The sequence below is a fragment of the Anolis sagrei genome, chromosome 5 (genome assembly GCF_037176765.1).
Source record: "Anolis sagrei isolate rAnoSag1 chromosome 5, rAnoSag1.mat, whole genome shotgun sequence".
NCBI lineage: Eukaryota > Metazoa > Chordata > Lepidosauria > Squamata > Dactyloidae > Anolis > Anolis sagrei.
The window spans coordinates 127,531,127-127,537,901 of record NC_090025.1 but is presented as its reverse complement, the minus strand read 5'-3'; positions in this window follow the sequence as shown (position 1 = coordinate 127,537,901).

Sequence of the window (6,775 nt, the reverse complement as noted above, 5' to 3'; positions counted from 1 at the left end):
CACCTGCTCTTGACCTCACCTCTAATAGCCTCCTCTCTGGGAATAACTCAAGTAGTAGACACACCTCATGCATAATTATAAGTTATACATTCCTTCTCCAGCTTTCTTCCAGCTGGTACGTCTTTCTTCCAGCTGCTGTCATGAATAATCCTTCACTATTCCTTTAGCTGCAGACATATAAAAGTTGTAAAGAAAGATGATGATACAGCAGAGACAGTGGTTGGCTTTCTGTATTGCAGTTAAAAACGTGTAACCTAAAATAACAGATCCATGTTGCTTCATATTTACTTTTGCTACATATTGACAATCATGGCATCATTACCACAATTATAACTGCCCCATAAATCCTGCATCAACCAAGAAGTCATTCCTAACTTTTTTTTCCAATAGTGAGTAAGACTATGACAATCAGAAGTAGGACCTGTCTCAATTCTTAATTGTAGCTTTGCTTGCTGGCAGGAGGAGAATGGAAATGTTACCCTGCTTTACCTCAATTGCGAGATGAATAGACCTCCATTGCTTGGTGCAGCTGTTGTCTTTTAAGGTAGTTTTGGGAGGTTGGACCAGGGCCTTATACTAAGTTTCACATTCACAACTAAACTGGTGATGCAGGATCTCAACTAGTGTCCATTTGTGTCTTGCAAAACCCATGAAAAACCTGTAAATAGATGTTAGTGGCAATGCAGGTCTATGTCATAACCATGATTCCTTTTTCCTATGAATTTCAATTCAGTTTTGGGGGTGGGGGATCATCCATCTATTGTATGTCTTGTCCCAAATCCAATCTCTGGCACCTAAAGAATCAATAACTGATTCTGTGAAAGACTAGTAGTGAAATCCTAGAGACTTATACTGTATCAACTAAGCTGACATTAGATATAAAAATTCTTGGCCCTGATATAAGGCATTTTCCTAAATTCTTCATCTTCAACTTCCATAGCAATTGTCTTCATTGGTAACAACAGGTGCCACCTCCAAGTCACACACCATTTAGCTAGGCAGGAATGTTTTGAAGCAATAATATGGAATCATATTTGTTATTCTTCCTATTTGTTTTATGTTCACATGACTTCTTTGCAAGACAGGCTTATATGAGAGTCAGTTCCTGGTTGTAGCCAATAAATCTTCATGCGTGGTGATGTTAGGTGGCATGGATATGAACAGCTTTCTTCATTCTAGAAACAAGAACAAGTATGGTAAATGGTCAACCATTTGATGATATATGGCTTTTATAATATTTAGCAGTTTTATACTGGTTTTTGAACATATAAAGCACTGGCCATGCGTCCTCCTAAAGCTACAAGATAGATATGTATTGTGAGATTGAAGAAAGGAAAAATATGGGTATTTAGTATCATGAACTAGAAAATGATCTATTAGTTGACTCAGTGTAGTCAGCTATTCGCTACTAAAGGGTGCAGAAAAAACCTCCCTTTTCATCTTATCAGTTGGGTGTACCTGGGTATTCTAGGTGGAGTTGGACTGTAAATCAGTCTTCTGTGCTTTATTTTTGCCCCCTCCAATTTGTTTGTGCTTAAATTATCCCTGCTGACAGCACCCGGCACAAGCTAGCTAGATGATACACATACGAGGCATGTAGACATAATCTCTTACTGGCTTGTGCCTATTTTAGAGGAAGGCAGAGATGGTATGTATGGTGGTTGCACAAGAGCAAAGCATTGAGCCCCAAGGTTATTGGGGGCAAACATGGAGTTATCTGAAGAGTGAAAGGACAGTTGAGAAACTGAAATAAGAAGAATAAGCAGAAACATTGCAATTCTGATAGATTTCTGACTAGAATAAATCAAAATGTCTCTTTTTTTATACAACATGGAAAATATCCTTTGTAGTGAGGCATCAGAAATTATTCAAGACCTGACCAGTTGGAGCAAATAGCAGCTGCCCAGAGCATACAAGCCTTCCACCTGCCCATCTCCCCTAAATACATGCTGCATTTTGTACAACTTGAGTTGGGAAGTGGGGGCTGGCATGGGTCTTTAATGCAAAAATAGGGACCAGGACAGGTGGGCACTGGTGAATATGGGGGTTTCCACAAGGGTAACTCTGGTTCAGGTGTGGTTAGGAAAGTTCTCTCCCAGGCAGGGGCAGACACATACTACACCAAGGACCAGAGACAAATTGTGGCTGGGATGGCTTAGCAGATTGTTTCAGGTAGGCATGATGTACAACTGGTATCAGGTTATGTTGGCCAGTAGGTGGACCAGCCTTGTGATAGGATCCAGAGCCATGTGAGTCCAACCCTGAGAAGCTGTAACCAAATAAAATGTGGCCTTTTTATTACCCAAACTTTGTGTTATTTTTCTGTGTACATGTGTAAACAGGGTTAGCATTGCCTCTGTGGCCTGTCTTCAACCTGGTGAGCTTGTTTCTTGTCCTGGCTGATTTGGTTTAGTTTACGCTCACCAGGCACAAACTCTTTGACTGCGGTCTTAGCTGAAATCGGAACAGCAATACTCCATATTACTAGAGAAGAAAACAAGGTGTTTTCCAGGGGGAAAGATATTAATATAAATAGGTTGTGTAGCTATGCATGTGAGTGATATGTATTTTAATCACTTGCCAAGACTTACATTTCAGATTGAGTATTATTTCTCTGAAATGATTTGGAACAGAAGTGGTTTGAATTTCAGATTTTTTTAAAATCTTGGAATACCTAGGTTTCTAATTACATGCATAATGAGATATCTTAGAGATGGAATCTAAGTTTAAAGATGAAATTCATTTAGATTTCGTATGTCCATTATTCAAATAGCATGAAGATAGTTTCAATATCTTTAATAATCTTGTGTATGAAATAAAGTTTGTGTACATTCAACCATCAGAAAGTAAAGAAGTCACTATCTCAGACAATCTTGGGAACAATTTTGGAGTACTTCAGATTTCAAAACTATTGATAAGAGACGCTTGATCTGTACTAATTTTACTTTGTGCTTAGCACTTAATCAAACGCTAGGGAAATGAAGCATGATTATTGTTCATCAGCCTCATAGTGGAAAGTCATTCCAATTACATTTACAAGGCAACTAGTACTACACAGTAGTTTGTTTCTATTATATGTTATCAAGCAAGATCTCTTTAAAATAAATTAATGTTTCACAGCAATATAATTATTCTCACACCAGAAGTTGAAGTTTGATTGTGATATGTGAATGTCAAAGATTTGTCAGGTTGAACTGCATATTAATTGGTTAATGCCCACGACTGTTCATCATCCAGGAATTATGTGAAATTGTTTTATGTATAGTTTTCAAACAATCAGAACTAAATAAGGTTGGTAGAATGCAAATTCATTAAATATTGTGTGATCTGTGAATATATTTATTATTATAAAGACATAAAGATTTACTCTAACCTGTGATTTATATATTAATGGATTTTGAAATGTCAGTTTTTGTAGTAACCTGCTCATAGTAGAATGTTTTAATTTGTTGACATTAATGTTTTTTTAAAAAATAACTTTTTTACATTGATTGTTGCTAGCTTTCATGAATCAATACTTTACTTTAAAAAAACTGAATTTTAAATAGCTAAAAATAACCCAAAATGTTCAATTCCCCACATTGTACCCCAAAATAAAATAAATTAACAAGGCATATTGTTAGTTTCAAATTGTTAATGTTTAACTATTAAATCATAAAATCACTGTTAATAATGTTAGGAAATTAGTTGCAACATTAAATTAAAGCTCTCACCAGCTTTATTAAGTAAGTATTATGGTTACCACAATAGATATAAACATTTGTAAATGAAAAGCAATTACAAAATTGCACAGATTCTGAAAGTGCAAGTTTCTGAATGGAATTATTGTATTTTGAATTCACTTAATGTATATCTTAAATGTTTATGCTTCTGTTTTTAGATTTATACAAACTGAAAAAACTGATTATAAGCAGTCCTCTATATCCACAGATTCTGCGCCCACAATTCAACTATCAGTGACTTGATTTTTTAAAAAGAAAAATTCAAAAAGTAAATCTTGATTTTACCATTTTATAGAAGGGATGTTGTTTTCCTACACCATTATGTATAATGGGATTTGAGAATCCATAGATTTTGATATCTACAGGGATCCTAAAATCAAATCCCAGCAGATGCCAGGGCCCATTGTATGCATAGTATGTGACCTTGGATCAGCAACTAGCGTGTCAGAGTACTGGAACTAGAATGAGTTGTAGAAAGAGATGAGTTGCCAAAAAGCATATTGACAATTGGAATCTCCATCCAAATCCCCTAAGATTTCATAACATTTAAATGAGAACTCTAGTAGCATTTTAAAATTTTCTCTGTAGCCACACAAGCTAGGAACAAGCTAGTTGCCACCTCAACAAGAGTTTTCTTACAAATATTTGAGATCACTGTCAGGATTTTATATGAGACATCTACATTTGTGACAGTTGAGATGTTACATTGGTTCAGGTTGGGTAGTGAGTTATGTTGGTTTCACCAATATAGTGAAGGGTTTGAAACCTCTCAGTTACACTGCTTGTTTACTAATTCTTTTGCAGAAGTGACCTCCGCCAAGGTAATTCAACCCATACATATTTTAAAAGTTTAAGTTTTACACAATAAGCAGTTCAATGTAGCAGTTTAATCCCATAGTTCACACCTTTCTACTTGCCCTCATCTACATCTGCTTTGTTATAAGCACCACTAGATCACAATAATTTTATTTAATTACACATAACTTTCAGTTTTGCTAACATCATGTAAAAGCAAAAGAACAAATTAACAGGGATTAGCTTAAAGTGTTATAGCTTTCATAGAATCATAGAAATGTAGACTTAGAATGAATCAAAAGGATTATATGTCCAACTGACTACCTTGCAGAAATGCACAACCAAAGCACTCCTAAAAGGTCTCAAGATCTATTCAAAGACCTCTATTTACCATAAAGTAAGACGTGAAGTCGACCATCTTTTGGAAAATGTGGTAGGATTCCACATGTAATGGATTTTCATAATTGTTTGGATCTTCCTTTATATTTCTTAAATGTTTAGGTTGTCACATCTTGATGTAACCTGGATGACCATTTTTAAGTATAGAATTTTTGCACTGTGATTGCATTCAACTAGGAGCATCTTTGCTGTCCTACTATATTCTATTCATACTAGTGAGCATGAATAGCTGTAATCCAGCTCACTATCCTACCGAAACAGAGAGCCACAAAGTCCATCACATGATGCAGGGCAACTTCTAGTAGGACTCCATGGGGTACTATTTCGGTAGCATAGAGAAACGGAGTCCAGAATGTCTTTTGAGGAGTCAGGTGTTATTTGACTCCTAATGGCACGAAGTGGGGAATATAGGGGAAAGACGGATCTGAAGGAGAAAAAGACGTGGGTTGACAGTAGACTGATCACAATGGAAGGGAACAGAGTAAGATGGTTCCCTCCACTGCCCACACTTTCCCCCACTTTCCCTCTGCTCATGTGATGAAGTCCGCAATCAATATTAAGTATGCTTCAAATTAGTTATATATTTAAGTGGAATTTCAGGATTGATCAATATGTCAGAAAGCAGCTTATTGAATTCTACAGATTTTGAAAAAAAAAACACACAGTGAGTTATATCAATGTTAACCTTAGTCATGTCACTGGGTCTTCTCTATCGGGGACTGGTTAATCACAGGTAAAAAAAATTCGTGGTTTTCAGTAGTTGGGACTGTCATTAGATTTAATTCACTGATTAAATGGTAACGATAAAAAGACAACATTTGAAAAAAATGGCAGTTTTGAAATTAGTGCTGTAATACTCTCATATATTGTTGAAATAAGAAGAAAGTACATATTAAGGGCATATTAAAAACTAATTTAAAACAACAGCAAAGTGGTAAATTGAATTGGCATTGATAGGTTAACTTACTGCTACATCTCTGTATAAATCAAACCCATGTAGAATCATAGAATCATAGAGTTGGAAGAGACCTTATGGGCCATCCAGTCCAACCCCCTGCCAAGAAGCAGGAAAATCACATTCAAAGCACTCCCGACAGATGGCTATCAAAGAAGGTAGAATAGTAGGGCAAATATAACCTATATCTATGATATACCGTCACATTTTTTGTTTTTCATTCTCCTTTTTGTATATTTGGAGAAAAAAATGGAAGATGCATTAGGAAATCAAAGGAGGACAATGAGATGGTGATGATGACGATGATATGTATAATATGAAAGTACCTTGGTTGTATTAATCAAAGATTATTGTGGTATATTCATATTAAAGCTATCTGGAGAGCGGCAATGTGAAAGAATAGTTTAGATATGGCTTTGTCTACTGTGTTTGAATATAAAATGGTTCATGGTCAGCATAAAACAATTAACTTATGATCTGAAAGAGAATTCATAGTATTTTCCACCTATGGCAGGCATGTAGCTGGGGGGGGGGGGGCTTTGGGGGCTTCAGCTCCCCCTGAAATAATAATAATAATAATAATAATTATTATTATTATTATTATTACTTTATTTGTACCCCGCTAGCATCTCCCAAGGGATTCGATGCGGCTTACAACAGGCCGGAGCCCAACACAATACAACAATACAATACATAGCAAATAAAACAGTTAAAGCAGAAAACAATAACAGTAGCAGTACAACAGGACATTATTAAAAACTGAGCCGGCCAGGAGTAGGGTACAGGATTAAAAGTGCTGAAGTGTCGGAGGGATATGGGATTAAAATATAAGTGCAGTGTGCGGTGAGGGTGATCTTAACTCTACTAAAGTGCTTCTGGGCTTTGGTAGTGGGGTTCCTAATCT